Genomic DNA, 25,148 nt, shown 5'->3' with positions numbered 1-25,148 from the left:
GGTCAGTGTTCAGCAAGACAGAAACGAAAATAATGCATCAGGAGTATGCGTTGTAGTTTGAGGTACAATGGTTACAAGACTGAATAACACCTGATATTGAGAATTTCTATTACTAAAACATACATGGAATTATTCTGCTTCTTGGAAAATAAATATTCTTGAACTTTGCAATATCTTAAAATGTTTTTGGTAAATGTCAAAAAAGAAGTTTTAATTATTAATATTGCATGCAGGTTAAATTGCTGGAGTCTATGTAGATTTAGGTGAAACTGATGGGAGTTTTTTTGTGTATCCACTGAATCATAAACAGTTGGGTCCGTTAACATGTCACATATCTTCCTGCAGTACCTACACACAATAATTTTCAACAAAGGACGTCTCAATTGAATGCAGACTCACAGCTGAGTTCAAATGAAGTTGCGTGAGTTTTGAGTCTGTAATTTTAAAAATATTATGTAGACCCATGTAAAAACGTTAAATATGATTTGAACTTTTAAACAAAGGATACATTGCTAAGGAAAAGGAATTAAACACAGCAACAACAATGCAACGATGAGGTAGCTCAGATGCTGTCATGCATCATGAAAGCATATTAGAGAAAAACCACATGGTCCAGTTTGTAGATTGTTATGATTCCAGATGATATTAGAATGTAGAACAGTTCATGGCCCATTTTAGCTCTCCTAATTTCTTGTCTAAGTTCTTCCAGCTTCCTTTATACCCCTCAAGGGCTTTGTCTGATTTCAGTTTTCAGAAACCTGGCTTGATAGATTTTTTTTAAATTCAATTTCAATGTGGTGGTTTTTTAAACAGGCAATGCTGTAGATATGGCTTCAACAATAAAACAGAAGCTTATTAGACAAGAGCAATCAATATAAAGTAGAATAAACCATGCTGTTTGCATGAAATACAATTTGAAAGATTTCAAAGTACACAACAGAACTAAACCCAAATTTTCCTATCACCATCATTTTCCAGTAATCAAATACCAGAGCGAGTTCCTTTCTCTACCACATCTATTTCATTTTAATCACTCACTTGATTGAAATAGGTTGAATTATCCATTTTCTGATGTTGTGAGCGTAATAAAATATTTGCAAAACCTTAACAGACTTTAGGGCTGATCTCCCATTACTGAGAGACAACTAGTGATGGTTTAAGTTGAGGGTCACCACACCTCAGATGATGGGAAAGGATGAGAAGGAAAGTCCTTTGCGGTCACCTCATCTGGTGTAGGAATTGAACTCACAATGCCGGCATTTGTCTACATTATAACCCAACCTCCCAGCCAACTGGAACTAACTCCCAAGTAACGGTGAGGTGACTATATATAAAATAGGATGAGAATGAAAATACTAGCTGCTCACATTGAGGAAATACTCCCCTCATTTTTTGCTTAGACCACAAGTGGCAATATCGGGGGACATGGCGGCCAGTGGTGCTTTTAATGGGCTATGGTTTCAGAATCAGATGGTGGAACTTGAGTTTAATTTTTAAAAATCTTGGAAGTAAGAATCTGCTGATGACCATGAACCCATTGTCAATTGTTGCACTAATGACCATCAGGGAAGGAAATCTGCCATCCAGACCCTTTACAATGTGATTGACTCTGAACCGCTCTCTGTTGTATCAAATACTCAGTTGTATCAATTGCTACGAAGTCTCAAAGATATGAAACTGGGCAGGCCACCTGGTATTGATCTCAGCACCAGAAAAGACAATGACAGAAACAGCCCTGTCAACCCTGCACTGTCGTCCTCACTAACATCTGGGGGCTAGCACCTAAATTGGGCAAACTGTCTCACAGTCTAACCAAACACCAGCCTGACATAGTCATAATCATGGAATTGTTCCTTACAGATAATGTTCCAGACCCCACCATCACCATCCCCGGATATGTCCTGTCCCACCAACAGGAAAGACTCAGCAGAGGCTGCGCAATAATCGTATGCAGCCAGGAGGGAGTTGCCTCAATATTAACTCTGGAACCCATGAAGACCCATGGCTTCAGGTTAGACATGAGCAAAGAAACGTCCTGATGGATACAGCCTACCACCTCCCTCTGCTGGTAATCCTCCAAAATGAAAAATACTTGGAGGATGCTCTGAGGGTGGCAATGATGCAAGATATACTCTAACTAATGCCCTTGACATTCAGTGGTTTTACCATGATTGAATCCCCGACTGTAAACATCCTGGGGGGTACCATTGACCAGAAACTCACCACATAAGCACAGTGGTCACAAGAGCAGGTCAGAGGCTGGGAGTACTGTGGTGACTAACTCACCTCCTGACTCCCCACAGCAAGGCAGAAGTCAGGAGTATGATGGAATGCTCCCCACTTGCCTGAATGAGTGTAGCTCCAACAACACTCAAGAATCTTGACATCATCCAATGTAAAGCAGACTGTTTGATTGATGCCACATCCACAAACATTCATTACCTCCATCACCAACTCTCAGTAGCAGCAGTGTGTTCTATCTACAAGATGCTCTGCAGAAATTCACCAAAGATTCTGAGACAGCACCTTCTAAACCCACAACCATTTCTATCTCAAAAACAAGGACAAAAATACATGGGAATACCACCACCTGCAAGTTCCCCTGTGAGCCACTCATCAGCCTGACTTGGAAAAGTATCACTCCTTCTTCGGTGTCACTGAGTCAAAATCCTGGAATTCTCTCCCTCCCTAAGGGCATAGTGGATCAAACTACTGCACATGGACTACTGTGGTTCAAGAAGGCAGCTCACAAGGTAAACTCAAGGTGGACAATGATTACCAGCTAACTAGCAATGCCCACATCCCATGATTGAATAAAAAGAATCAGAATCAGAGGAGACAGAGCCCAGAGGGAGAGGAAGGCAGATGGGCAAACAAAAGGATGGACATTAGTGTGCCAGAGAATGAAAAAAGCTAATAATGGAGACTTTCAGTTGGTGAAAATGGCTTGGCTGTGCTTAAAGCAGCCCATGTGATGTCAAGGGTGGGTAAAAAGCATAGAAGAAGGTGTTCAGGCCCTAAGCTTATTGAACTCGGTATTGAGTCCTGAAGACTGCAGAGATCCCAAGTGAAAAATTTGAATGCTGTTCTTCCAGCTTGCATTGAGCTTCACTGGACAACTGCAGCAAGCCTGAGACATAGATGTCGGCCAGGGAATGTGGTGGTGTGTTAAAGTGGCAGGCAAATAGAAGCTGAGGGTAACATTTGTGGGCAGAGTGTAGGTGCTCTGCAAAGCGGTCACCCAGCCTGCATTTTGTCTCCCCAGTGTAGCATCAAGTTTGCTTATAGGAGGAAGCAGGATAGGAACCTGAGGTGAGATGTGCAGTTAATAAGGTTGTAAGGACATTGCTCATGGCACAACATTTAGTCATAATGTGGAAATGCCTGTGTTGAACTGGAGTGAACAAAGCTAAAAATCACACAACACCAGGTTATAGTCCAGCAGGTTTATTTGGAAGTACAAACTTTCGGAGCACTGCTCCTTCATCAGGTGGCGCAGAATCATAGGACACAGAATTTATAGTAAAAGATCATAGTGTCGTTGCATAGTGTTGCGTTATTTTTAAAAACATTGAAATCAATGCATGTAAAAGCATAAAGCCACAAATAAATAATTTTAGAATAAATAAATGGGCAAACTATGATAGGTAGATTTCAGGATAGGCTAAAAAAAGACAGAAGAGGATAATTTTCCAACAGTACAAGAGAGATCCAAAGATGTTTAAACATCAATGTATTTTAATCATGAACAGAATCTGAAAATAATGGATAAAAGGAATAATGGCGCTGATGCATAAGGACTGTTTGATCAGATGATACCCGGATTACTGGAGCACTTTTGCACACCATACCTTAAGAAGGATATTTTATCTATTGAGAGTGTGGAGCAGTAATTTATCAAAATGATATTAACAGATTACATGATGAGTGGTGGTATTCTCTGGAATTTAGAAGTTTAAGAGGTGATTAACTTGAGGTTTTCAAGGTACGATGAGGCCAGATAGAGAGAAGATATTTACTTTGGTTAGCAAGTCTTGGCAAGCCGAGGGCACAGGGTACAGCCTATAAAATAGAGCAAGGACTTTCAGGAGAGAAGTGGGACATTTTCATGTAGAAATCATGGCAGCAGTTTGAAACTGTCTAATGCAGAAAAAAAAACACACAAGAAAGATGTGTTGATTTTAAAATTAAAATTGACAGATTTTTGTATGTATTTGATTTGATTTATTGTTGTAACACGTATCAAGATACAACTGAAGGGTTGTTTTGCATGGTCTACGTGCAGAATGTACCGTACAAAAGTGCATCACGGCAGCAAAACACAGTATGGAATACAATGTTACAGCTGCAGAGAAGATGCAGTGAGAGAAATCAACATTAACATTTGAGAGTTCTGTTCAAAGTCTGATAACAGTGGGGAAGAAGCTGTTTTTGAATCTATTCATACAGTAATCAATGTTCGCCGAGCTGGGAATTTGTCTTGCAAACGTTTCGTCCCCTGACGACAAGCAACATGAATTCAACTGGGACAACACTACCATTATAGGGCAAGCCAAACAGAGAACAGCCAGGGAATTCCTAGAGGCATGGCACTCATCCACAGACTCTATCAACAAACACATCGACCTGGACCCAATATACCGGCCACTACAGTGGACAGCTCGAACTGACAACCGGAAGCGGCAGAGACAGGCCACTATAAATACCTGAGAAAACAGCACAGAAGCGCTTCTCAGGAGGCTCCCAAGCACTGAGGATGTCACCTAGGCAGGGGACAAAACGTTTGCAAGACAAATTCCCAGCTCGGCGAACAGAACCACAACAACGAGCACCCGAGCTACAAATCTTCTACCAAACTTTGAATACAGTAATCAACCTTTTATATCTTCTGCCCAATGGAATAAAATGGAAGAGATTATAACCAGGGTGGGAGAGGTCTTTGATTATGTTCATTGCTTTCCCGAGGCAGTGGGAAGTAGACCACGACAGATGGTTGTTGATTAGCACTCCCAGGAACCTGATGCTCTCAACCATTTCCACCTCAACACCATTGATGCCCTCCACCCCACTTCCTGAAGTCAATTTCGGGTGTGGGGTTAAGCTGATTAATTGATCATAGCTTATCAATCAGCCATGATCATTGATCGGCAGAATGAGCTCAAGGGCTAAATGGCCTTCTCCTGTTTTAATGTCCCAATGTTCTTCAGGCTGATCTAACACTCTCACCAATATGGTATCCAACATGGTGATCACCAAATCCATGGAGGCTAATTTAGAAACAAGCATTACACAGCCAAATGTTTCAACATGTAGTTGAAATGGTGGAAATCCAGTCTTCAAAATTATTTCTTGCCCTCTAAAAGGCTTTATGGCTTTGAAATCTTCTTTTATTATATAAAAATATTTATCATTCACTGACTTGTCTAGCCTCTTAATTTTCATCAATTATTTCACTTTATCGAATAATGAATTGACAAATCATCGCTCCATATGACTTTTTCTCATATGTCGATAACCCAACAATAGGCAATCCGCTCACCTCAGGAATTTTTATCCAGTTTTTTTTAAGACCATAAGACATGGGGACAGAAATTAGGCCATTCAGCCCATCAAGTCTGCTCCACCATTCAATCATGGCTGATAGGTTTCTCAATCCCATTCTCCCACTTTCTCCCAGTAACCCTTGATCCCCTTGATACTCAGGAACCTATCCATCTCAGTCTTAAATATACTCAATGACCTGGCCTCTACAGCCTTCTGTGGCAGTGAATTCCATAGATTCACCACTTTCTGGATGAAGACATTTCCCCTTGTCTCCATTCTAAAAGGTCTTCCCTTTGCTATAAGGGGTTGAGGATGTGGATTGCCTATTGTTGGGTCATCCACATACTAGGAAAAGGCATATGGAGTGATGATTTGTCAATTCATTATTCGATAAAGTGAAATAATTGATGAAAATTAAGAAGCTGGACAAGTCAGCGAATGATAAGTATTTTTAAATAATAAAAGAAGATTTCAAAGCCATAAAACCTTTTAGAAGCTAAGAAATAATTTTGACAAGTCTCTTACCAATGGAAATATCTTCCCAACATCTTCTCTGTCCAGGCCATTCAGTATACTGTATGTTTCAATTAGATCAACCCCACCTCCCCCCGCACCACCCAACCCAATCCTTCTGAACTCCATCGAGTACAGACCTACAGTCCTCAAATTTTCCTCATATGTTAAGCTGTTCATTCCTAGGACCATTCTTGTGAATCTCCCCTCAACACACTCCAGGGTGAATACATCCTTCCTGAGATAAGAGGCTCAAAACCTCACACAATACTCTAAATGTGGCTTGACCTGAGCCTTATAGTCTCAGAAGTACTTCCCTGCTTTTATGGTCAAGTCCTCTCGAAACAAATGCCATCATTGCATTTGCTTTCCTAACTACTGACTCAACTACTTACTTTGAGAGAATCCTGGACTAGAATTCCCAAGTCTCTTTGCACTTCAGACTTCTGAATTTTCTCCCCATTTAGAAAAATAGCCCATGCCCCTATTCTTCTGACTAAGCTGTATGACCTCACACTTTCCCACGTTGTACTCTATCTGCCACTTCTTTGCACACTCCCCTAACCTGTCCAATCCTTCTGCAGCCTCCCCACCTCCTCAATGCTACCTGACCCTCTACCTATCTTTCTATCATCTGGAAACTTAGCCAAAATGCCCTCATTTCCTTCATCTAGATTATCAATGTATGACGTGAAAAGTTGTGGTCCCAACACTGACCCTCATGGAACACCACTTGTTACCAGATGCCATTCTGAGAAGGACCCTTTTATCCTCACTCTCTGCTTTCTGCCAGACAGCCAAGCTTCTATCTATTCTCGCATCTTGTCTCTGACACCACGGACCCTAATCTTACTCAGTAGCCTCCTGTGTGGTACCTTGTCAAAGGCCTTCTTGACATCCAGGTAGATGATATCCATTAGTTCTCCTTGGTCTAACCTGTTTCTTACTTCCTCAAGGAATGCTAGCAGATTTGTCAGGCATGACCTCCCCTTGAAGAAACCGTGTTGACTCTGTACCATTTTACCACACACTACAAAGTATTCAGAAATCTCATCCTTCACAATGGATTCCAGGATCTTACCCACAACTGAGGTTTGGCTCATTGGTCTGTAAATTTCCATTTTCTGCCTTACTCCCCTTTTAAACAGGAGTGTCATGTTAGTAATTTTTTAGTCCTCTGGGACCCTCCCTGATTCTAGCAATTCCTGAAAGATTACCACTAATGCCTCCACTATCTCTTCAGCTATCTCCCTTATAACTCTGGGGTGTGGTCCATCTGGTCCAGGTGATTCTTCCATCTTCAGGCCTTTCAGTTTTTCTAGCACCTTCTCCTTGGTGATGGCCACCATTCATAGCTCCACCCCCTCACTCTCTTGAACTTTTGGGAAATTATTTGTGTTTTGCACTGTGAAGACTGACTCATAGTAATTATTCAGTTCCTCAGCCATTTCCTTGTTTTCCACCAGTATCTCTCCAGCATCATTTTTGCAGCAGCCCAATGTCCACTTTTGCCTCCCTTCATATATCTAAAGAAACTCTTACAGTCTTCCTTTATATTACTGGCAAGCTTACCCTCATATTTAATCTTCTCCCTCTTTATTTCTTTTTCTGTTGGTCTTTGTAAGCTTCCCAATCCCCTGGTTTCCCATTGCCCTTCCCCACATTATATGCTTTTGCTTTTGCTTTTATGCTATCCCTGACTTCCCTAGTCAGCTATGGATGCCTTAACCTCCCTGTACCATGCTTTTTTTTCCTCTGGATGAATCTCTGCTGTGTCAGCTGAAGTACTCCCAGAAACTCCTGCCATTCCTTTTGCACTGTCTTTCCTGCTGGGCCCCTGTTCGACCCAGCCCCTCCCCTCTGTAATTGCCTTTATTCACCTGAAATACCTTTGCCTCTGATTCTATCTTCTCTCTTTCAAATTGCAGAATAAATTTGATCATGTTGTGATCACTGCCTCTTAAGGGTTCCTTCACCTTAAGCTCCCTTATTAAGTCTGCCTCATTGCACAACACTAAATCCAAATCCCTCGTGGGCGCCACCACAAGCTGTTCAAAAAAGCCATCCTGGAGACTTTTCACAAATTCCTTTTCTTGTGAACCACTACCAACCTGATTTTCCCAGCCCAACTGCATATTGGAACACATCACGATCACTGTAAGTTTGCCCTTTCTGACACATTTTTTCTATCTCCTGGTGTATCTGTTGTCTGAGCTCCTGACTACTGTTGGGAGGCCAGTACATAACTCCAGCTATGTTTTTTCACCTCTGCAGTTCCTCAATTCTACCCACATGGATTCTACACCATCTGACCCCATTTTGTTTCTTACTATTGATTTAATTTCATTTCCTACTGATACAGCGACCCCACCCCCTCTGCCCACCTGCCTTTCTTTTCGATAGGATGTATACCTTTGAATATCCAGCTGCCAATCCTGATCCCCTTTGCAGCCATGTCTCCGTGATGCCCACCATATCATACCTGTCAATTTTGGTCTGCGCCACAAGCTCATTTATGTTATTCCGTGTACTGCGTGCATTCAGATATAACACCTTCAATCCTGCATTAACCATCCCTCTTCACGATGTCATTCGTTTGTCCAGTGTGCATGAAGTTTGATTGTTAACATTTTCCATACACTCTATTCTATTTGTGTCTATTCTGGAGAGTTTAATAACCTCTCCTGAGATCTGCAGTCTTACCGCCTCTTTTAATTTGGGTTTTCTGAATTCCCCTATAACTGAGTTTAGTTTAAAGCCCTGACTTCAGCCCTATTAATGTGATTCACTAGGACTCTGGACCCAGCATGGTTCAGAAGAAGATGATCCCGTCGGAACAAGTCCCTTCTTCCCCAATACTGATGCCAATGTCCCACTCATTTCTTCCACACCAATCTTTGAGCCACACCTGCTTGATCTTAGTGACCCTGATCTTAGTGAATTCACTCGTGGCCCAGGTAGTAATCCAGAGTCCTTTTTGGTTCTGCTTTTTAATTTAGCTCCAAGCTATTTATACCCCCTGAGCAGAAACTTTGCCCTAGTCATTGGTACCTCCATGGACCACGATCCCTGGACCTTTACCCTCCCACTCCAAGTTTCTCTACAGCCCAGATGAGATATTCTGAACCTGAACACCATGCGGGCAACACAACCTTCAGTATTCTTATTCCTGCTCACAGAGAACAGAGTCCATGCTTTTAACTATACTGTTCCCAAATACAAGAACATTTTTGTCCTTCCCCCCCCCCCCCACCCCCCACCACTTGAATGGTTCTCTGCCACGATACTGTGATCAGTTGGCTCAGCCTCCCTGCAGACCCCATTCCCATCCACACAGGGAACAAACGTCTTGAACCTGTTAGACAAGGACAGGGGCTGAGTTCCTGCAACCCTACCTTTTGGAGCCCTCTTACTGCCTCACTCACAGCCACACCCACCTGTCTCTGACCACTGGCCGAATTCAAGTTAGTTAGTCTAAGGGATGTGACTGTCACCTGAAACAGAGCATCCAGGTAACTCTTCTTTCCCTGATGTGTCACAATGTCTGAAGCTCAGACTCCAGCTCCTCAACTCTGAGCCAGAGTTCTTCCAGCAACCAACATTTACGACAGACACGGTCACTGGGAACCACAACGGGGCTCACCCGTTCCCACGTCATGCAGAAACAACACATCACCTGACCCTCCAACCTTATTTCATTGAATTAATTTTGAATTTGTTTTTGTATCTCTGCTTATGCAAATTGTAACCAATAAATTAACAAAATTAAATTCAGCACAGAGTCAAATTTAGCAGACCTCTTATCAGCCAATCAAATCACAGCCCTCCTGTGACATCACCTGCCAGTTTCCCACTCAGATTCAGAAACCGAATCACTCACTTTCCCAAATTACTCTCCCCTCGGCTCGTCTCGCACAGTGCTATTTCTCTGTACACACACATCTTAAATAAAGAAAGGTATGCCTACTTGATGTTCTAAAGTTATGATTTTCTACAAAAATCGAAAAAAAAACACATCCTGTCCACCAGCAGGAATTTGTCAGATAATTTGAAGTTCATCCTGCTCATTTATTAAACCAGCAGGTCTTCTAATTTTTCCAGATATTTGAACTAAATCAATACGCAATTTGCCCATTCTATGACAGGAAAATGGACACAAAACATTCCAAAGAGAGTATAACTTCGATTATCCGAACGTCAGTTATCGGAATTTCAGATTATCCGAACAAGATTTCAAGGTCCCGTAAAAATGGCATTAGGCCACTCCACATTCAGTTATCAGTTAAACGGCATTATGGGATGCCCTGCTGGATAACCGAGAAATGTGTGATAACCAGCCCTCATAAATTACCGCTTGTTTATGATCAGATCAGTTGTCCAAATGATCTATTATCCAAACAAATGTACTCCTTGCCTGTCTTGTTCAGATAATCGAGGTTCTACTGGAACAGGCATTGAATGGGCAAACTTTTCACAAACATCATTAAGGACTCTGTTGGGGATGAATGAGACTGAAGTTGTCTGACACATTCTGATTTCATCTCACCTGTAGCCATCTGAAATCTGTCTCTGTGAATTCACATGAGAGCCCTTTCTGGTGAGTTTCAGAGCTTGACACTGATGTCTCCACTCCAGGTCAGCTGCCTCTAGAGTAGGGACCAGTGCTTAGAGCAAGTGAGTGATTAGACCTGAGTAAACATTTCTATCAATGTACACCTATTGTGATTGGGGTACAGCCGATACATTGACAGAGGATCGTGAGCTGTCTCAAGCCGGGCCCAATGCGTGGATCTTGGGCAGGGCCAAGGCACAGTCCTCAGACGAGTCTAACGTGACGCAGGGCGCAGACTTCACAAGGACCTAACACTGACATAGGGCACAGACCTTAGACAGGCCTAACGCTGACCCAGAGTGCAGACCTTCGATGGGCCTAATACTGACCTGGATCACGGACCTCAGACAGGCCTAATACTGACGCAGGGCACGGACCTCAGACAGGCCTAAACTGACCCAAGCCACTGACCTCAGACAGGCCTAAACTGACCCAGGGCGCAGACCTTAGACAGGCCTAACGCTGACCTGGGGCACGGACCTCAGACAGGCCTAACATTGACCCAGGTCACTGACCTCAGACAGGCCTAATACTGACCCAGGGCACGGACTTCAGACAGGCCTAACACTGACCCAGGCCATGGTCCTCAGACAGGCCTAACACTGACCCAGGCCACTGACCTCAGACAGGCCTAAACTGACCCAGGGCGCAGACCTTAGACAGGCCTAATGCTGACGCAGGGCACAGACCTCAGACAGGACTAACACTGACCCAGGGCACAGACCTCAGACAGGCCTAATGCTGACGGAGGATGCAGACCTCAGTCAGGCCCCTGTTCACTTTTCTGGAGCAAGCACAGGACCTGGAATCAGTGACTACTACATCTGCAGTGGCAAGTTAGCCAATGATCGTGACTGAGGCTTGGTGATTTCATTATTGATTGGGTCCAGCACTGGCAGCATGGAAGTAGGAAAGGGTAGAAAGACATCACACCAACATCAATGAGGAGGGCCCATGACGGTAACATTAGTTGGGTCTGGTGCTGGTGGCTGTGAGGGAGTGGGGGAGGGGTTTTGGCCCAGTAGAAAAGATAGCACCTGAGGATCAGCGACTTTGGTGTTGGTTTGGGACTGGTGTAGAGAAAGGTGAAGCGGTGATGGATGGATGGGAGCACAGGCATTGTTATGATGATGAGATGATGAACCCTCTCAAGCTGTATCTTTCTTCACCTTTATTCTTAAATTATTTAAAATGGCACAGTGTTGTGGCAACAGATGAAAGCTTTTAACTTTATTTTGTTGTGGTCTTTCCATAAAATACATGTGACAATAAAATCAAAATCAAATCAAAATTAAAATCGAGTCATAAATGCAAAGGAATGAACGGTACATTGCTGCTGCTATTTCTTAGTTGATTCTGTACAGATTGCAAAGTGCAGTTCAGAGAGGAAACTCCTCCATTTCTTATGTTATTCAGTTATTTAATATCAGAACCACACTGTGTTCAGTGTTCTCATACTCAGTATAGATGATTTTATTTTGTTGCAAAGTAGCAATGAAAGTATCTTTGATTAAATTGTTTCCTCAGGACTGTAATGTGAAACCATCAAAATAACTCAAAATCTGCCTGCATCTTTTTCACAACTTGAGTAAAAGGTACTTGGTTTAACAGAACAGTTTTGAGTTTGTTTCTTTCTTTGCACCAAGAATTCCCTCGCCCCACTGAAAATTTAGTAATCCTAAAACTGTTTTGAATGCTCTTCAGCAGGAGTTTGGCCGGTGATTACCTCAGCAACAATTTACTCGAGTTGTCAGGTTTCAGCACAATTTTGCTTCAAAGGGACAAACCTTACAAACCTTGCTCTGCATTTTTAAATGAGATCTCCATGTCAGCTTCTGTAGCGTTTATACATAGGCACAAGCGATAGAAAACATCACCTTGCATCTCTGCAGGCACCATGCTATTTTTACAGTTGCTGAATTTATATAATTATTTTACCAATGGGAAATCATTGATAAACAAACGCTTGGGCCTTGATTTGGAAGCTGTCTGTCTCCCTGTGATATACTGCTTTCAGTGTTAACATTCTCACTGTCATGTACAAAAACACTTTATGAGTGACATGGTCAGCCAAATCAGCAACTTTGCACAATATTTGACTCTAAAACATGTTAGTGCTTACCTGAAGGCTGAATTCTTTGCATCTATCCTTCACTTATACCCCATTGCTACCAATCTTCAGGGTAAATTCCTCTGAAAATAGATCTGTGGAACACAATGTGCAATTAACCCATTTGCCATGATTTCAATACACTTTGCCAACTTTGTTCTCCTCTGGATAATCTGTGTCTGACGAGGATTAACCACACTGTTCACTGGCAGAGCTCATTGAAAAGGCACAAATATTATAAGCAGCTAGCATCACTTTAAGCTAAGCTTAAAGGGGAAGTATATTGTGGCTGGAGCAGGAGATTCATGGTTGAAAAGAATCTCCCCATGTCTGAGTGTGTTTCCTCCGGGTGCTCCACTTTCTTCCCACAATCCAAAGATGTGCAGGTCAGGTGGATTGGCCATGCTAAATTGCCCAATGTGTTGCTGCATTTGTCAGAAGAAGATGGGTCTGGGTTGGTGTGAACTTGTTGGGCTGAAGGGCCTACTTCCACATTGGAGGGATTCTAATCTTAAAAAAAAGTGTTAGGAATGCTTTAAATACTAGACTCAGGCAAAGTTGCACCTCAGGAGAAAGTGTGGACTGTAGATGCTGGAGACCAGAGTTGAAAAATGTGGTGCTGGAAAAACACAGCAGGCCAGGCAGCATCTGAGGAGCAGGAGAATCGACGTTTCAGGCATAAGCCCTTCTTCAGGAATGAGCAAGGTTGCACATCACACAACCACAAGCATCCACATCATATCCTGCTCAACTGTCATTCTACATTGACAGTCATTAGACAGTTGCATAACAGCCTGTTATTTAATTGTACCCTATTGGCAGGAAGGTACCTGATGGTAAGGTCGCAGGTCCAGTGATGGTTAGTATGGGCAGTATGGGCATTGCTTTAAATTGACACTCTCTCATGTCATGATTGTCCTCTCGTTGCTACTTTCCAGAGTTCCTCTTCAATTTACCCACTAATAGCAATGCTGTAGTTTGGCCGTTGTTGGAAAATCACCAAGCTCTGTAACAACTTTCTAGGCTTTAGATTTTTTGTTCAGTCAACTCACACTGTATCTCTTGGACCTCCTGGCTCCTATTCTGATATACAGTGGAGAAAGTTTCTTTCTTCTCCTCACACAAATTGTGTGTTCCTTTACTCTGTCTCTATTCTTTCTCTTTTGAGATTATCATTGATCAGAACCTTAACAGGATTAGTCATATAAAGATTGTGACTGCAAAATTGTGATTGAGACATATAAGATTATTAAAGTATTGGACACTCTGGATGCAGGAAACATGTTTCCGCTGATGGGTGAGTGCCGAACCAGAGGACACAGCTTACAAATACAGGGTAGACCATTTAGGACAGAGATGAGGAGAAACTTCTTCACCCAGAGAGTGGTGGCTGTGTGGAATGCTCTGCCCCAGAGGGCAGTGGAGGCCCAGTCTCTGGATTCATTTAAGAAAGAGTTGGATAGAGCTCTCAAGGAATGTGGAATCAAGGGTTATGGAGATAAGGTAGGAACAGGATACTGATTAAGGATGATTAGTTATGATCATATTGAATGGTGGTGCAGGCTCGAAGGGCAGAATGGCCTACTCCTGCACCTATTGTCTATTGTCTATTGTCTAAAAGAAATTAAGAGGTTATGAATTCTGCAGCAAGTAACTCATCTCGTGGTTCTCCAGTACCTGTCCATCATCCAGAAAGCTCAACTCTGGTGGCATAATATTTTCATTTCCAAAACACTCAAGCAGCTGGATATAGGTTGCTTGATTGACACCCTATCCACACCTCAATGCATCAGTCACCAAAACACAGTGACAACTGTTTGTACCATCTACAAAACGCACTGTAATAACTCACCAAGTTGTTTCTGACTGCACCTTCCAAACCCACAACCTTAACCATCAACAAGAGCAGCTGCATGGAAACAGCTCCCTAAGTCACAGACCATCCTACCTTGGATCCCTGTTATAGTTTATGTTTTTATATTGCTCAAACTCACTTCTCAGATAGAGTCAAGAATGCTAGTGCTGACCTAAAGCTGGCACTTAACCAAGACAAAATGCATGGTTTTTCCTGTTCTATTTTCAATTAACTTCATGATCAAATTGAATATTTCACCTTGCAGCTTATTTCAAAAGTTCCAGAAGCCTAAGGTTCCAATATTGAGAAGAGATAGAGAACCCCAGTAAGTCACTTTCCCATCAATTACCAATGTGTGACAAATTTCTTACACTGGTCTCAGCTAAGGTGTCAGCCAGATTGACTGGTCTGGTCTTTACTGGATAGGAGAACTGAAAAACAGGCTTTAATTAGAAATATTCCAGCTGCTACCACCATAGAAGATTTTGAGTAGATAGCCTCTACTTGGAGTGTGTCTGAGATTCACAAACCAGCAAGAGGGACTTCATGTTGTGTCATTGGTCCAAGGGGTCTGATCCAAAGGAAAAAGTCAGTCTTGGCATGATGGATGGAAGCAGGTCTGTGAAGATATTTACTGTTGTGTTTGATCTTTAAACATCTATGGATCTCTTTTGTACTGTTGGAAAATTATCCTCTTCTGACTTTTCTTAAGATGTGTAAAACCTCATATTTACCTATCCTGAAATCTATTTATGATTGTTGCCCATTTATTTATTTCTAAAATTATTTATTTGTGGCTTTTTGCTTCCACATGCATTGGTTTTCAAATGTTAACACTATCCACAACACTCTACAATGACCCTATGATCTGATGTGATGACACTGTGATTTTTTACAATAAACTTGCTATAAATTCTGTGTCTTATGATCCTGCTCCACAGCTACTTGATGAAGGAACAGTGCTCTGAAATAGTACTTCCAAACCTGTTGGATTATAACCTGGTGTTGTGTGATTTTTAACTTTTCCAGCCCTGTTCAACACTGGCACCTCCACATCATATTTAAATTAGTTACTTGCCTTTTTATTTTGGTTATCTCTAATATAGTCTCTGTTAAACCAAAGATTACTGAGTCATCAAAATATAGATTGAGATCAGATTAGGTAATTTTAATTTTAAAATTGCCCCAGAGACCACACACATTGTTATTTTCTTTCAGAATATACAACATAGAACATAGAGCAGCACAGCACAGTACAGGCCCTTCGGCCCTCGATGTTGTGCCGCTCTTTTATCCTACTCTAAGATCAAACTAACCTACATTTTACCATCATCCATATACCTATCGAATAAACGCTTAAATGTCCCTAATGTATCTGACTCTACTACCACTGCTGGCAGTGGAGTCCATGCACCCACCACTCTCTGAGTAATGAACCTACCTCTGCCATCTCCCCTAAACCTTCCTCCAATCACCTCACAATTATGGCGCATGTGATAGCCATTTCTGCCCTGGGAAAAAGTCTCTGGCTATCGATTCTATCTATGCCTCTCATCACCTTGTATGCTTCGATCAAGTCACCTCTCATCCTTCTTTGATCCAATGAGAAAAGCCCTAGCTTCTTCAACCTTTCTTCATAAGACATGCCCTCCAGTCCAAGTAGCATCCTGATAAATCTCCTCTGCACTCTCTCTAAAGTTTCCACATCCTTCCAATAATGAGGTGACCAGAACTGAACACAATATTCCAACTGTGGTCTAACTGAGGCTTTAGAGAGTTGCAGCATAACCTCGTGGCTCTTAAACTCAATTCCCCTGCTAATGAAAGTCAACACACCATACCCTCTCAACTGGTGGCAACTTTGAGGGACTTATGGACATGGACCCCAAGATCACTCTGTTTCTCCACACTGCCAAGAAAACTGCCATTAACTCTGTATTCTGCATGCAAATTCAACCTTTCATTTTCTTCTGTGGCAGGGGTTTACAGTTCACCATAATTCTCCATATTGATGCATGCTTTATTCTTAATTCATGATCTGATTGACTAACTGCACATATTTCTCATGTGCAGTGAAGTCTGTGACGTTTGCAGTGGGAAATGTTTACAAAGAAGCTTATAAGTGCATGTGAGTGCTCATAAGTGCAATAAACATGCAATTAAGTATCTAGGCTACATTTTCATCTGTTTTTGTTATGTCTTACTGCAATTCAAACTAGAGGACAGCCATTTCATAAAGCATCAAAACACAAAAAAGATACTGGGGCTTTACTGTTCTGAAATGGAAAATGTCAAACTACATCAAGCAGGCTATAACAGTAATATACTTTTTTTTAATGATACTTTCATGGCTCTACTTAAGGAATTGAGGTGAAATTCATGTCAAATGAGGTATAATTAAGAGGTATTTAATCTCTCTGATGCAGACTTCCATATATCTAATGTTTAAAATCTTCTGTTAAGGGGAAAATGTTTCAACAGTCACAGACATTGAGTCAAACTGTTCTGTTCTTTAGTTTAATGAAGTACTGTTCTTGTTAAATGACTGAAGTTTAGGTGTATGGAAAGACAGAAAGAAAATATGAAAGATCACTCTTCCCTAAGCATTTCCAATCCTGCACTTTGTGTTTCCAGTGCTTTCAGGATATGACAGTTTTAATATGAATGTTATAAATGTAGCTCCAGATGTTTAAATATGCTTGTAACATTTGTCACTCTTATTGATCATAAACACCACACCTAATGTGTTCCTACTTTTGATAGCTCTTGAGTTTTACTTGGCACCACGGGATACATTGCTAACCCAGTGTTGAGCGGCTATAAAATGCCAAGATAATGTAGAAGGTTAATATAAAATGTTTCCTCTGAAGCAATAACTGCTATACCATTGAATATGATACATGCATCATCTGTACAAACTTTAGCCTGTTGTTTTTCAAGTCATTTCTGATATCATTACATTATGCATAATCATACAAATTTGCCAGTATGCACCAAAGAGTAGAAGGGCTTTCCTGATGAACGACTTATACCTGAAACGTCGATTCCCCTGCTCCTAGGATGCTGGCTGACCTGCTGTGCTTTTCCAGCACCACACTCTCCCCACTGCACCAAAGAGATCCTTGCTCTTGGCACCTGTTAACTCTTTCTACTTGTGTACTTTTGCATTATCATCCACTAAATAGATACACTATGAATTTCTATTGATGCCATTGCCGCAAGATCCACGGGGCAATTCTGCCATAGTTACTCTTTAATCTAAATTAAGACTCTCCATGAAAGTTCAATTCCACAGCATTAATGAACACTGAGCCCTGAAATTTCACTGTGATTAAAAAGTAGGTTTTTTTTCTTCACAGGTGGCTGTCAGGAAGATTGGGCTTCCTGAAGATTGGAAAATTTGCTCATTTCTCTCCATTTCCAAAAACTACCTTCACACAAAAAGCACGAGAGGGAACCTGGCCAACAGAATCAGACCTTAACGTTCTTCTGCTTGGTTTTAAACAATTGATTTTTGTAAAGGTAACAAAGGACAAAGATTATTTTGCATCATTTCTATTTTTCCAAACATCCTCCTTCACTGAAAAAAAAAGCAAACTAAACTAAGTGCATGCGCAATCATTTGCAACTGCAAGCAACCCAATGAAGAATGCTTGCTCTTTCTAATTTCTCTGATTTTCATATGTTGCTGCTCATGCATTGCATTAACTGTTCAGGTCTGCTATTGGTATGTTTTTGAGTTATTGTTGGCTATTTGTCTGCTGATTCCCAGAGTGATACCCTTTTTCTGGGAAATTTCAGTTTGCATAAATGCCCTGGATGCAAATGCATTAAGTTGTTCTTGTTGCACATTGCTCTTAATCTTGTCTCACTGACGTTACACTCCAGGGTGACTTCACTGTCAACTTCTCAGCAGCTCAGACTGACACTATCATCACTAGGTGTCTTATGTGAGTGGAAGCTGTTCTTTGTTCTGACACCCAGTACAATTGACCATCCTTTTCAGTGAGCTTGCATCGAGATTACACTTTGGTAGCGAATTGGGCAAGAACTTTGAGAAGTAGTTCTCAAATCCAAGAAATTGCTGCGTAGCTCTTACATCTGTTGATTGCTGCATCTCTATTACAGTCCTCACCCTTTAGCAATCAAAGTAAATTCACTGTCAGTGAATTTTATGTACTTGAATTTATTTTCAATTACAGTTTTTTCTTGGTAACTTTCAGATTCACATGGTGAGCTCTCCCTAGTGATTTATCTCAATTCTCATCATAGTCTGTAATGACTGCTTCCATGTGTCTCTACATCTATATAGATGTTAATCATTATCAATCACTCCCATTCCTGGAAAATCATTGACGACTACCTCATGCTTTGTGCATTAATAACCTTACATAGATATCCAAAATGCCATACTGAACCAGTTTTTACCAAAATGACATCCAGAATGTCATTAAATAATTGCAGTTTTCATCCAACGTCACTTCCTAGTACTCATTCCTTGCATTGAAGGTGGAAAAATGCCTTTGCATTTTGTGGCAATTGTCTTCGCTAGTTGATATGGGGCAGTGAGATTTCCTCAAAGTGCTATTGAGATTCATTTTACCAATGAATACCCTCAATCTGCCAGCCTTTAATTGTTACTATGTTGTTAATTCAACCTGTATGAGTTGCTACCTTTTTTGATTAATCCTTTTTTGTTCCCAGCTCCTCTATCTAGTATTTTAGGCTAGAGTTAAGGGCCACTGGAACTCTCCTTAGCAAGTGCAGAGTTGGTCTCACACGTCTCACTCTTTCCCTCCATTCACTTCTCTTTTTCCCTCTTGTTTCTTTATTCCTTTCTTATTACCTCTCATCTGTGGAAGGCATTGATGGCAAAGAGTCCAGCAAGCACAGACATGAGGTGATCCTCGGCCCAGACTCAAGATAATCCCCAACCCGGACTCAAAGGGATCCCCAATGCGTTCTCGAGGTGATCCCCAGCGCGGACTCGAGGTGATCCCAACACAGACTCGAGGTGATCCACAATACGTTCTCGAAGTGATCCCCACCATGGACTCAAGGTGATCCCCAATGCATTCTCGAGGTGATCCCCAGGGTGGACTCTAAATGAAGCCCAACCCTTCTCTGTCTGCTTTTACTTTTTATCATTTCTCTGGTTTTGTAATTTTAACCTTATACATAGCTTGAGTGGAGAACACAGGGCAGCTTCAGCAGTAGCTGTGTTGCTGAGATTGGCCCAGTGTGGTCTCATGGCAGTTATATCGTCGGAAGAGGCAATGTGGTGCTGAAAAATGGCAGCCCTGTTCTACGGTGGCATGAAGCGAGGGTACGTGTACTAGTGATGGCCTCAGTGTCAGGTGGAAGAGCCTGGAATCAGGCCCATGGCTAAACCCTTCCTAAGAACTGTAATGCCAAACTTTTAACTTTATTTTTTTCATTTTCTACTTTACATGTAAGATTTCGTACCAAAGGTGGTGCTAAAGAATAGTGACTGTGTACATCTTTCCCTGTGCTCAAGTACATTAGATTAGATTCCCTACAGTGTGGAAACAGGCCCTTCAACCTAACCAGTCCACACAGACCCATTTCTCTCTGTCTAATGCATCTCGCACTATTGGCGATTTGGCATGGCCATTTCACCTGACTTGCACATCTTTGGACTGTGGGAGGAAACCGGAGCACCCAGAGGAAACCCACGCAGACACAGGAAGAACGTGCGAACTCCACACAGACAGTCACCCGAGGCTAGAATCGAACCTGGGACCCTGGTGCTGTGAGGCAGCAGTGCTAACCACTGGGTCACCGTGCCACCCCAATGTGACAATAAAACCTAATTCTAATTTGAAAGGTAGTTCTCCTATAACGCTGTAGCTGCCTTCCAGTGAAACCTCACTAAGTCGCTTAGTAAAAATAATGGGGCTTATGAGAAAAATGAGGTTGGGGGCAGACCATCACTCGTAATTGGGAAAAGGTGAGGACTGCAGATGCTGGAGATCAGAGTCGAAAATGTGGCGCTGGAAAAGCACAGCAGGTCAGGCAGCATCCGAGGAGCAGGAGAATAGATGTTTCAATCAACAGACCTTTGTCAGGAAATGAATTCCGAAACATTGATTTTCCTGCTCCTTGGATGCTGCTTGACCTGCTGTGCTTTTCCAACATCACACTCTCGACTCAGTACTCATAATCGCTCAACAATCACCCAAAAGTTTAACCTAAAGTATAGAACAGCCTGAATGAAGGTTGAAATCATACTTATTAACAAAGCAAAAGTAAATTTAACACAGTACATTTAAAAGATATAAGAAAGCTGCTCTCTGTACAGTACCCCTCACAGAAAGCTGCTCTGTCAGCAGCTGACATTGGCACATGTTCAGAATGGCGGGCATGTTGGTGCATGTGTTGAATGAAATGTGCAAACCAATCCCGATTGGAATTACCAACGAAGGCAAGCATTCTCCAAAATACCATACTCTTGATTCTTCAGTGACATTTTCGCCAGAGCGTGCTACCAAAGTGCTCATTATCCCAGCACCACCTGTACCTTGAACCACTTTATACAGGTCTGAGAAGTTCATGATGATGCACATAACACTACTCCACGTCACCTCACAACCTCATTTTGCACTCATTCTGTCATCATTATTCTAAATCACAAACCACTTGGCACCTTGAAATCAAACAGAGTGAACCTGATCTCTGGTGTAGAATGATTAATCAGAGCTATTGTTTCCCACATCTTCAACCATCTTTATGATCCTGTTTTGCTTCTTTCCAACAAAACGAGGGTAGGTCCGATCAAGGACAGTGGTGGGAGACTGTGTATTGAGTCGGAAGAGATAGGAGAGGTCTTGAACAAGTACTTCTCTTCAGTATTTACGAACGAGAGGGACCGTATTGTTGAAGAGGAGAGTGTGAAACGGACTGATAAGCTAGAAGAGATACCTGTTAGGAAGGAAGATGTGTTGGACATTTTGAACAACTTGAGGATAGACAAGTCCCCCGGGCCTGACGGGATATATCCTAGGATTATGTGGGAAGCAAGAGAGGAAATTGCAGTACCGTTGGCAATGATCTTCTCGTCTTCACTGGCAACTGGGGTGGTACCAGGGGACTGGAGAGTAGCGAATGTTGTGCCCCTGTTCAAAAAAGGGAATAGGGATAACCCCGGGAATTACAGGCCAGTTAGTCTTACTTCTGTGGCAGGCAAAGTAATGGAAAGGGTACTGAGGGATAGGATTTACGAGTATCTGGAAAGACACTGCTTGATTAGGGACAGCCAGCACGGATTTGTGAAGGGTAGGTCTTGCCTTACAAGTCTTATTGAATTCTTCGAGGAGGTGACCAAGCATGTGGATGAGGGTAGAGCAGTGGATGTAGTGTACATGGATTTTAGTAAGGCATTTGATAAGGTTCCCCATGGTAGGGTTATGCGGAAAGTCAGGAGGCATGGGATAGAGGGAAATTTGGCCAATTGGATAGAAAACTGGCTAACCGGTAGAAGTCAGAGAGTGGTGGTAGATGGTAAATATTCAGCATGGAGTCCAGTTACAAGTGGAGTTCCGCAGGGATCAGTTCTGGGTCCTCTGCTGTTTGTAATTTTTATTAATGACTTAGAGGAGGGAGTCGAAGGGTGGGTCAGTAAATTTGCAGATGATACAAAGATAGGTGGAGTTGTGGACAGTGAGGAGGGCTGTTGTCGGCTGCAGAGGGACTTAGATAGGATGCAGAGCTGGGCTGAGGAGTGGCAGATGGAGTTCAACCCTGCCAAGTGTGAGGTTGTCCATTTTGGAAGAACAAATAAGAATGCGGAATACAGGGTTAATGGTAGGGTTCTTGGTCAGGTGGAGGAACAGAGGGATCTTGGGGTCTATGTACATAGATCTTTGAAGGTTGCCACTCAGGTGGATAGAGTTTGTAAGAAGGCCTATGGAGTATTATCGTTCATTAGCAGAGGGATTGAATTCAAGAGTCGTGAGGTGATGTTGCAGCTGTACAGGACTTTGGTTAGGCCACATTTGGAGTACTGTGTGCAGTTCTGGTCGCCTCACTTTAGGAAAGATGTGGAAGCTTTGGAGAGGGTGCAGAGAAGATTTACCAGGATGTTGCCTGGAATGGAGAGTAGGTCGTACGAGGATAGGTTGAGAGTTCTCGGCCTTTTCTCGTTGGAACGGCGAAGGATGAGGGGTGACTTGATAGAGGTTTATAAGATGATCAGAGGAATAGATAGAGTAGACAGTCAGAAACTTTTTCCCCGGGTACAACAGAGTGTTACAAGGGGACATAAATTTAAGGTGAAGGGTGGAAGGTATAGGGGAAATGTCAGGGGTGGGTTCTTTACCCAGAGAGTGGTGGGGGCATGGAATGCGCTGCCCGAGGGAGTGGTAGAGTCAGATTCATTGGCGACCTTTAAGCGGCATTTGGATAGGTACATGGATGGGTGCTTAATCTAGGATAGAAGTTCGGCACAACATCGTGGGCCGAAGGGCCTGTTCTGTGCTGTATTGTTCTATGTTCTATGTTCTATGTTCTAAAACATCTGAGTGCCAAGTGATTCAGCTTCCTGTGGTTAGAGTGCTACCTTCCCCATGCTGGACAGCCTTTCCTCTTGTATAGCTTCCTTGACAATATTTACATGCTGTACTTTGGCCTTGACCTTTCTGTTGACCCTTCTGGAGGTGTTTCTTCAGTTCCCCCTGAGCTTCCATGTTAAACAAATATAATCCATAAATAAAATTGGTGTAGTGAACAAAATAGATCTTAAGAACTTCAACTGATCTTCAGTCTTGCTATTTTGCTCTTCAGTGAGGTCTAGACAAAAAGACAGCATTCTTCCTAGCATTGACAAAAGAGTTGCTACTCTAATTTGTTTAGATATTGAGTTTGATTCCGTGAGTTATCTCATGAGTTTGCCATTGAAATGGAAAATAGGTTCAATTCTATCTCACATCAACATTCATTGCCACAGGAGCAAGGATTGGAAAATTCAAAGCCATTCTGACACATTCTGCAGCAATACAAAGTTGCAGATGCAAGGTGTTTTAAAAAAATATATCCACTGACATTTCTCACAGTAGCTGGCTCTCTTGCAACTCTCAAAATCTGTGCAATTTCAGCTGAATATCTCTGACAGGTGCAATGCCTCCCTTGGGGTCGGGGAGTCCAGAACTAGAGGGCATAGGTTTAGGGTGAGAGGGGAAAGCTATAACAGAGACCTAAGGGGCAACTTTTTCACGCAGAGGGTGGTACGTGTATGGAATGAGCTGCCAGAGGATGTGGTGGAGGCTGGTACAATTGCAACATTTAAGAGGCATTTGGATGGGTATACGAATAGGAAGGGTTTGGAGGGACATGGGCCGGGTGCTGGCAGGTGGGACTAGATTGGGTTGGGATATCTGGTTGGCATGGACAGGTTGGACCAAAGGGTCTGTTTCTGTGCTGTACATCCCTATGACTCTATGACTTATAACTGTCTGTGTGGAGTTTGCACATTGTCTTTGCGTCTGGGTAGTTTCCCTCCACAGTCCAAAGATGTGCAGCATTGGTGAAATGGCCATGCTAAATTGCCTGTAGTGTCCAGGGATGTGCAGGTTAACTGAATTAGCCATTGGTAATACAGAATTCTAGGGATAGTGGTGGATGGGTAAAGGGTTTTGGGTGGGATGCTCTTCGGAGGATTGGTGTGGAATCAATGGGCTGAATTGCCTTTTCCACACTGTAGGGATTCTATGATTCTACGTTCCATGTGTTGGTTTTAATGATTTTGACTGCATGATTTGAAACAGAAATACAACTTTTTCAAACGTCTCATAGCTCTGACCTGTCACAATACATAAGTGCATTTCTCCAAACACTCCATCAATATTTATTCAATTTCTAATTTTTAAATAAATGGCATTATCATTCTAACACAGATCAGGTTTATTGTAATTTATTTTTTTAAATTTCAATTGTTTCTACCTAAGTTGTAAAAGCATTGTGGTATGGACAGAATAATGAAGTAATTAATGATGAAGCTCAGTTGGCTGGACAGCTGCTTTGTGATGCAGAGTGATGCCAACAGCAGGGTTCAATTCATGCACTGATTGAGATTAACATGGAAATTCCTCTAACTCACTCTCATCTGAGGCGTGGTAACCCTCAGTTTAACTTCACCTCCAAATGTCTCTCTCTGATGCTGTAGTGGCCCTCTGGGGCTATTGTGACTTTACCTTTAATTTATTGTCACTTTTGTGACAATAATTGTGGCACCTAGTGTTGTCACAATAGATTGTGACAACAAATTCCTGAAACACTTTAATCTAAAATAGGGTTTGTTTGCATTAACTACCAAAACTCCTATATTTTCAAGACAACAAACTACCAAAAATGTTTCTCTTCTAATTTATGCATCTCAGGTGCAGATTAAGTTGATCTCATTTTGATACCAAAATGCATATTTATGTGAGCACATTCTCAGTGGATAAGTCAGTCCCCCATTTCTCAGCTAATGGTTGTAAGTTAGGGCTGTTCTTGCA

This window comes from Chiloscyllium punctatum, chromosome 9, assembly GCF_047496795.1.
Source record: "Chiloscyllium punctatum isolate Juve2018m chromosome 9, sChiPun1.3, whole genome shotgun sequence".
NCBI classification, from domain to species: domain Eukaryota; kingdom Metazoa; phylum Chordata; class Chondrichthyes; order Orectolobiformes; family Hemiscylliidae; genus Chiloscyllium; species Chiloscyllium punctatum.
The sequence above is the reverse complement of the archived record's forward strand: the minus strand, read 5'-3'. Positions refer to the sequence as shown.